Source organism: Micropterus dolomieu, linkage group LG18 (genome assembly GCF_021292245.1).
Source record: "Micropterus dolomieu isolate WLL.071019.BEF.003 ecotype Adirondacks linkage group LG18, ASM2129224v1, whole genome shotgun sequence".
Lineage (NCBI taxonomy): Eukaryota > Metazoa > Chordata > Actinopteri > Centrarchiformes > Centrarchidae > Micropterus > Micropterus dolomieu.
Window position 1 is genome coordinate 19,443,495 of NC_060167.1, and position 9,655 is coordinate 19,453,149.

Below are 9,655 nucleotides of genomic sequence, written 5' to 3' on the forward strand. Positions count from 1 at the left end.
ATATGGCGGTTAAAGATCTACTGCCCTTCACTACTGTGGCGGACGAGGGCTTCAGGGCTTTTGTCAATAAGCTGGATCCAAACAGCATCCTCCCTTCTACACTGTAATGCGAGAAAAACTTGTCTGGGTAAGTAATGTTAAGTTAGTTACCTTAAAACCGATCAGGCATGTTTTTTCCACCTGGTTCTTTCAAATAGATTACGGTAGTACGGCGTTTTGTTGTGCACTGACTACTCCTCTCCCAAAGTGATTTTAACTTAGCTTACACCATAGTTTTAGGATACAATTTTATTACTGATTTGTTTTAAAGTAACACTTTTAATCTGGTCCACTTATTTAAAAAAAGTGGGGTAAGTTTTATATCCAACTTTCTTTGACCCCAATCAAAGCCATACCAGCGCAGTGGGCTCCATTTTGGAGCCCCTGCCTGTAAGTGTCCACGCACTTCACTTTGTAGCTAATAAATAGATCGCCTTTCTACAACTGCCTCCCCCTGTTAGCCCTGTACTGGCCTTCTCCTTATTTCTGTTCATCAGCCACCACCTACATCTGCCGAAGACAACACATGGCAAAATAAAAAGATCTCTGACCTTAAGGAGGACATCCGTTGCCTCTCAGATGAACTGCAGAGGAAGTACTCCCTGCTGACCAGCTTCTCGGCCCGTCTCCCACTCATTTCCAGCTTCATGATAGCAGAGCACTCAAAAAACAGCTGAGCTCAACCAATCAGGACACCGTCCTATGGGATCCATCCACCGGTCATCAGCCTTCCTGCTCAAATCCAAACCAAGGGTCAACATGGGCTGAGGTAGTGATCAGGGGCCTTAAGAAAAGCATGGAAAGGACCGACTCTCTCCCTTGCTTGAACCTCTACAATCGCTATGCTCCACTGGCTGTTTCCAACCCGGACTATCGAGCCGAATCGCGAGCTCCCTCATCATCCCTCACCTCACCCCCTTTTCGCCCCTACCACTTTGATAGTGGGCAATAGCATTATCAGCAACATCCATTTCTTCAACGCCACCACACGCTGTCTTCCTGTAGCCACAGTCCCGACTCTGCTGAACAAACTACCTCAACTGCTGCACTCACTCCCATCCTCTATAAACCGGGTGCTTGTCCATATTGGCCATAATGACACAGCTCGTCGGGAATCTGAGCAGACAAAAAACTCTGTGCCACTTCAGCAGACTCCAGTCCACCTGCCATGCTCACAACTTTGGTTTTATTGAAAATTTTAATCTGTTTTGGAACCGTTTCTGTTTTTATACGACCGATGGAGTGCACCCAACAGACTAGGTAGCTTGTTTTTAGCAGCCAACCTACAATATGCTGTACAGTCTGCCTCACGTGCGTGACTATTTACACCACACATCGTTTCCCTGAAGTCTTCTTCTCTGCCCACAGTGGCTGCTCCCGGTTCAATTACCCTCACCAGCTCCCCCTTTGCGGCCTCACGTGTCACTACCCCTTCCTTCACATAAACGCTGTTCACAAATTTTCATACCACTTCTCAGCGCCAAACTGTATCCCCTCAATGTGGTCAAAAAGCATTTCTCCACCGTGTCATCACAAAAATTCACAGGTAAATCTCTTCAACCTCCGTCCTCTCCCCCAGTCCTCCCAACAAATCCCAAAACAATGTCACCTGAAAATGGCCCTGCTCAATACTCGATCATTAAGCAATAAAACTCTCATTATGAACAAATTCGTCACTGACAATTACTGGACTTCCTCTGCATCATAGAAACCTGGCACAAACCCCTGAATTACTTCTCACTAAACCAGATCACACCTACAGGATTTACCTACGCAGACAAACCTTGCACGGACGGGGAGGTGGTGTGGCCACGATCTCCAGAAAGGACATCAAAATAACCACCATCTCCACCCCTGCAGTTCTGTCTTTTGAACATCCCACCTTCAAACTCTCTGGTCCCACTCCCCTTCTCACAGCCATCTAGCAAACCAAACCCCACCTTTTTCTCCGACTTTTCTCATTTCCTGGCCCCAGCTCTCTGCCATATCACCCACTGTCCTCTTCCTTGGAGACTTTAATTTCCACATTGATGACAAATCCGACAAAAACTGTTACACTGCTTCAACTACACACAGCACATCAACTTCCCCACCCATTCCCATGGTCTCAATTACAATAAATCTGACATGATCATCATCATGAATCCATCCATCCATCCATCGTCAACCGCTTATCCTGCATACAGGGTCGCGGGGGGCTGTAGCCAAACCCAGCTGATATCGGGCGAAAGGTGGGGTACACCCTGGACAGGTCACCAATCCATCGCAGGGCTGGCCCCAAATAATAAACAAAAAACACCAACAACTTCAGCCTTTCCATCAACAACTCCATCTTGTCTCCATCCCAACACATCCGCAACCTTGGAGTCATCTTTGACAGCAACCTCACTTTTGAACGCCACATCACCCCTGTCCTCCAGAATCTTCACTGACTCCCTGTTCCCCAACACATTCAATACAAAATCCTTCTCACACATTAAGCCCTCCATAACAAGGCCCCTTCCTACCTCACAGACCTGCTCCACCACCACAATCCCTCCTGCAATCTCTGCTCCTCTGACACTAACCTCCTCTCACCACAAATCAGGACCTGGGGCGACAGAGCATCGCAGCGCCCTCTCTCTGGAACTCCTTACCCATACACATCTGAGATTGTAGCGACTTGGACTCTTTCAAATCACTTACCAAAACCTACCTTTTGAGACTAGCTTTTAACATCAAATAATGTTATATTACACCTGCTGCTGTTTGTTATTTTGTTATTTATATGGTCGCCCCTTTGCTCTTATGTGTTTCCGCACCACATGTTTTTATCTACTGTTCATATATTTTATACAATGCTATTTATGTTTTTAATCTCTTTTAAATGTACATAACTTCTGCTTTTACTGTAAAGTGTCTATGAGTTTCCTGAAAAGCGCTATAGAAATAAAATATATTGTTATTATTATTATTATGATGTAAGGTATTGCTTGTAGTGACGGTCAGTTAGAATAAACAAGCTGTACACCACCTAAGGAACAAACAAAGACAGTGACTTAGGTGAACATCTATCAGATAAAAATATATTTATATTAGGAGACTGTAGCCTTGAAGGTCCTTCTCTTGTATCTCTGTGACAGTCAAGAGAAGAGGTTCAGGAACTGTCTTGTGACGGATTGTTAGTAACATTAAATATGTCTTTTTATAGTGAAATGAAGTTTCGAACATTTGTAGTTCCTTCATTGCTAACACATAGAAAAATATAATCAAATTCATAGAATAATATAAAATAAACAAAATAGACTAAACCAATATATACCGTTTTTTAAATACAAACTAAATAATTCAAATAATAACTAAATAATTTTTTTTAGATTTGGCTGACCTTATTGTGGGCATCCTCACTGTGTTGGATGATGATTCAGCTCCTGCAAGTGTCGTGAACATTGCGGTTATCATAGATGAAGACATCATCATCTCCCTGACCTGCCAACAGCGTTTTCCTACCTCTTTAGGCTGATCTGTGCTTTAAACCTTAAGTATCCAAAGAAACTGGGGTACATATTTGAGACAATTCAGAGGGTTTTATTGGGAATTGGAATTGATCTCTCTGCAAGAGTCAGATCTTTCAAAACCAAACTCCATGCGTGAATCCAGTGTGTTGTTGTTGGTTGGCTGACTGTTGGATCCTGGACAGTTTTGAATTTCATAAGTCATTGTTGCCCATTGCATAATGATGTTTTAATGGTTCATATCTTTTTAATGAGATGGATTCTCCTCCACCTCACCTGATTTGCTTTTCCCCCTCTTTCTCTGCTCTTTTTCTCTCAACCTCTCTTCTCTCACCCTCCTCTCCCCTCTTTTTCTCCTGTAGTTCTCAAGCTCTCTCTATTCTCCTTTTCTTTATCTCGTTCCCTTTCCCCCTCTATTCCAGACACTAGTTCTGTGTGCAGTGTACACATTTCAACCCATGAGCTACCTCTTTTGGTTGCTGTTACGTTTTGTCGGAAGGCGATGTACAACACTGCCAAGGAGAAAGCCAAGGCTGACCTAGAGATGTGTTTATTCATTCATATGGATGGGTACCATGGACAAACTTGCCATTACATAACACCAGAGGCAAAGTTGGCAACTGACTGTACTTGGAGTAACCAGGTTCCACCAGTCCCACAAAGCCCAATATATAATGGAGGCAAAAAGTGTGCTCAAAGCTGAGTGGGGAATAACCTCGAAGGTTCAATGCCTTGTGACGGATAATGTTGCAGCACAAACTCAGAGAAGAAGATTAAACATGCAACACAAGAGCCAGCTGTACAATTAGGTAGGCTGCCTGGACCGCAATGCTTATGTAATTGACCAAAAATGTCATATTATGTTAATTAATATAATTATTATGCCATGTTTTGCTCCTGTGGTGTAAATAAGGATGGCTTCCACTCCAGATGTGGGACAAACAAATCATTCCAGTTATTGGCCATGGCCACAATGCTCAATCCAAGATTTAAAAATGTGGCTTTTGGAAATCCAGGCAAAGCCCATGAAGCTGAGAGTGGAGTGTGCTTCATTAATGCGTTTATTAACAGCTACCAGATCAACACCTGATGGTAAGCAGTTTCATTCTTTATTTCATTGTATGTATGTAATCTAAAGAATAATGTACGTAATACGTAAGATATGCCTATGCTGTTTATGTAACTGCAATTTTCATGACATCGGAACCACAGCCATCAATGCTCTCAGGCCCACCACCACGATCAGCACCACAACGATCAGCAGCAGCAGCAAACACAGCAAGTGACACAGACAGTTTGATGGAACGTTTTGTCAGCGAGACACATATAATTCATAGTGCAACTGCTGATGCCACTTTAGAGTTAAAGTTGTTCCAAGGACATACAATCCTTTGATTTATTGGAAGGAGCGATGTTCTTTATATCCGCACCTGTATATGATGGCAAAAAAAATATACCTATTTATGCCAACAACAACTAATATTTTTGAATAAAAATCTTGACAAATGTGAGTCATTGTTCCTTAATTAATCATTCTTGAAACAACTATGAAACAACACAACGGATTTGTTTTATTTAAACACATTCATTGCAATCCCAATTTGCCACCTCTGACATTCTGAAAGCTTTAGTTTGTTTGTTCTATGGAGATTTCTCCAAAATCCTACTGGTCATGTATTGATAAGACATTTAGAATTTGTAAACGCTTGTCATTTGTTCTTTCACGGAGACCACTATCAAGATGTGACAATATTAAAATGACCAGTAGGTGTAACCGTGGAGATGGATGTTGAATTGTTTCGAAGCCTCGACAACTAAGAACAAGAAAACAAGGCTGATGGTAACTAGGCAACTTTGATGAACTGGCAATGAACAAAGGAAGTTAGCTGGTACACATGGTGAGTGGCTTATGAGGGAATGAGTTGCAGGTGAGGACCGGGCGGAGTAGGCCAGGTAACTGCAGGGTTGAGTGAGAAAAGGGCTGAGTTCAGCTCTGGCAAAACGTAGCAAAACGTTTATTTCTATGGAAACAGTGGTGCCTTAAACACCCTGTTGTATACTTAAGCGCACTACACTTTACTGCCTTTTTAATACGGCCCTGTTTATATACATGTCGCTGCTGATTGGGTAACACCTCTGACACACCCTCAAAACAGGAGAAAACATATATTGACTAACTTTGGACAGGTTTGTGCAGTGGTGTTCACCAGAGAGAGAGAGAGAGAGAGAGAGAGAGAGAGAGAGGGAGCTAGCCAGGAGGTCCTGCATTAATATATGCTCCTCAATACAGCTCCTCAATCAAATATGATTGTAAATAGGCCTAGTAAAAAAATTTGAAAATCCGTATGGTCAGTGTTAATAATTATCCATATTATAGGCTAATTATGGAAAACACTGCTTTCACTACCACTCCCCTTCACCCCCAAACAAAGCTGTCTCTCCCGTCTTTTTAACTAATAGGCCCATCATAGTCATTACAGCAGCAAGGAGTATGGTTTTTACAAAGCATATGGCCTAGGCCTAATGCTTCTTAACACCAGCGGCTGAAATAAAAAAATAAAGCAAGTAAATCCCGACTTTTAAACAGCTGTTTTTCTGCACATGTAGTCTGTTCATAAGAGCAGTATTCAGTTACAAAACGCTATGTTAAAGCCACTCTCTCCCTACGAGTCCAAGCATCAGTGGCATGAGCTGTCTGAGTTTCTTTCTGTAAGTTTCATGTTGCTGTGCTGCTTCAGCAGATGCTTCAATAAAACAGATGTAGAAATGTTTGCGGTTGAAAGCTTTTTGCTGGTCGCACACAGTTTACACTAGACACAATGTTCTTTGCATCAGGCTGTGACACAATAATAGCGGTAGCTACTTACAGCTGTGGAAAGAACGCCTCTCTCCCTTGTTCTCCGTTCTTCCTTTAGTGTTTGGCTATCAGTGGACATGAACAACGAAGTCAGGTACCGCTGAGCTGCCGCACAGTTGTGGATTCACGTCAAGGATGGTGCGTTCAGTAACGAGCAACGCAGCGTTACTTGCATTAGTAACTACTAATAATATTAGACCTACTGTTATAGAAAAGTAATTAGTTACACTACTTAGTTACTGGGAAAATAATATTATTACTACCCAACACTGGACTGGGTAGCTAACTGGGACATTTATATTACAAAAATTATAATATATTGTAATAATTATAATTGTATCTGAAATGATTCATGTCAAAACCATGTTTATTTGGAAAGCTGTAGGAGGCTCCCACAGTTTGTCTCGCTATATGCTGTTTTGCACGATGCCTCATTTTCCCTGAATCTCTACAATGGAAGTGGTGAGTGCAAGTTTTTTTTAAATACCCAAATGTGACATAATCAGCCAGACAACCATTTAGCTGTATTTGAAGAGGAGACCAAAACCTCCTTGTTTCCACCCTGCTTCCGGCAAATGTAGTGATTATTTCAGCTCCATTTATGTCAACCCCCATAGCAGAATAATCACTAGAAGGGGTGTCAGTGTTACTTAACAATGCATATCATAATGTCTGAATGTGTGTGATTGCCATGATGATTCTTAGCAGAATACTGATCTGATGTGAAATGAAAAGTGAACTGTAAGGCTACTAAAATGCTGAAAATTTAAAGTTATAGTTTGAGGCCAGGCCACAAACTAGTTTACAGTAGTTTTATTTTTAAAACAAGCCCGTCTAAGCATTATTCTCATTACTGCTTGGACTCTTTTCAGTTTCAGGTCCATTACTATGACTTTCTGTCAGCATCTGAGTCCAGCTTTGAATTCACTGCAAACTGTTGAAATGATGTCACCACCCACAGTCTCGCTGAGTTAATTTGACAGTGCTGAATGGAGAGAACATAAGCTCAACTGTGGTGAAAACATTTATCCTCACAATTCAAAACTAATGAGAAGATGTTTGGAAATAAAACAGAAATTACTGTACATGCAGTCAGCAGTCTCCATCTACTGCCACTGTAGGATGATAGTTTTTCATTGCATATCTGCTACCTGTTTTCGATGGATTTGGTGGAGTGTATCGACAGCGTGTTTATATTTACATTCCAAAACTTTGGTTTGTTTGCTGTGGCTCAGCATGTACATCTACTACAACATCTGGTGTGTGCAAAAGTGTGCCTCCTTCTTGAATGAGTGAAAAATCTTGGTAGTGGAAGAGGTCTAATTGTTTTCACTGCACTTTAAATAAGGGTCAATATCTTGAAACCAGCCAGAACAAGCTGATAATTAATCAGTCTCAAGAAAATAAGAATACTTTGCACTTGACTAAAATCAATGAAACAAGTTCAATTAAGAGTATGAACTCATCCCAGAGGTACATATTATTTATTTATTTTCAATGTCAGCACTAGATTAAATAACCAATAATGTAATATTCTATATTTAACCTCAGTGCTTCACAAACCTTTGGAAACCGTTTTTTAATTACACAACACTTTTTGGGCAAAACGTCAAATGAAAAGGGGAAATAAGATAAACAAATGAGACAGTAATCACTGCAGATTGTTGCAGTTCCAAACACTTTGCAACTCCCAGATTACCATGAGGTGCTAATTGTTGTTACATATGCATCTTGTTTGGGGGCGGTTTAACCAGTCACGAGGGATCACATCCATAATTCATTATTTTACCTATAAATTTAGATCACAAAGAGGGAAGAATTACCTTTTCTGAACATGGTAGAAAAACAGCTTCTGCATTAAGATACACTGTGCAAACACAGCATCAGCAACTTAAGTGAAAACATCAAAGATGGTGAATTGATTTGAGAATTGTCATTTCCACAGTTCCCAGTAAATACTAATAATCCCAGTACATATTTTTCCTCTGATTTGTGTTCTGTTTTGTTACCGTTATTTTTATCCAGCATTTAAAAGTGGTATACCACAATATAATGTAAGCAGATATAAGGACATCTCAAGTGTTTATTATACTCTGTTATCAGTCATTTGTTATACATATAGGGGAAGTTATCAATGCTGGCAAATATGTTAATAAATATTTAGAATTCACTTGTATCTGCTTAAAATTACATTACTGTGTATTGTAATAAAAAATATATACTATACACCAATACTTAGCACACTATGCTATATAGGGGGTGTAAACTGTGACTCTGAATTGAATTGTAGTGAATACGAGAACAGTCCATCCACCCTGTACATCCATACAGGGTGGGTGGACTGTTTTTGGCAACATCACCTGAAAACATACAAAGCCTGTCATCCGAGTCAGATCCTGCTGTCCATTTGTCAATATCACTTGTCATTTCTGCTTTCAAGGGCACACAAACGAAAGGTTGATCGCAGACATTGAACCTAATTATGCTGATGGTTGTGTGACTCTAAAAGCTGTGGGTCATTAGCTCTGATAAAGGTCCACATGCTGTCCCCTGAGTGACGTTCTGCTGAGGACAGGGAGATGCATCTGATGCATTTTTATGATAGACTCCACAATGACTGCGCCGAGAGGTTGGTCGATAAAACAAAGGCTTGGGGAGTGTCAGGAGTATATTGTTTTTTCAACTGTCAGGCCTGGCATCACGTGTTTAAATTGAATCTATGCTCTGTATGCAGGCCTGTATCATATATCTGCCGAGTAAGCCACTATTGTCGTCGCAGCAGTGCGGTGAAGAAATTCAATGCATGATTTCTGCTATGAAAGGGACTTAAAAACTAAATAAAACGTGTTTGTCTGCCTTCCTTATCACAAATATATTTCTACTTCAGCTGAGGATATTTTCCTGAGAGCTAAGTTTACAAATGCAAGACAGCTGTGCAACATAATTTAGAAAAACATGCTTCATTTCTTGCTATTGAAAACTGCAGCACTTTAGTGTACTCCCTTTAATTTTAAATTCTTGTGCATGTTTTGAGCTGGCTGTTCTCCCACGGGACATGTATCTATCTCCTCCACACAATAAAGCTTGATTTATTTTCAGTCTTCGCTGTGCATTGGATAATGTAGTTAAATCTGATTCAAGGCAGAATCCTGGCATCCAGGTAGGGAACGCTTCTATTTGTCTACTCTTGGATTTGGATCCATCTTTTTCTCTGGGACCTAAAACAAAGCGTGTGCTGGATGCAAGCCACTACACAGACGAGTAG

At 40.8% G+C, this 9,655-nt stretch overlaps 1 long non-coding RNA gene across 1 annotated transcript; it reads left to right on the forward strand.

The window, feature by feature from the left end:
• Positions 1–5,380: 5,380 nt before the first annotated feature.
• On the forward strand, positions 5,381–7,405 carry LOC123986770. The gene is made up of 4 exons (XR_006828968.1): positions 5,381–5,431; positions 6,449–6,528; positions 6,770–6,852; positions 7,263–7,405. It is a non-coding gene; the product is annotated as an uncharacterized LOC123986770 (long non-coding RNA).
• The last annotated feature ends 2,250 nt before the right edge of the window (positions 7,406–9,655 follow it).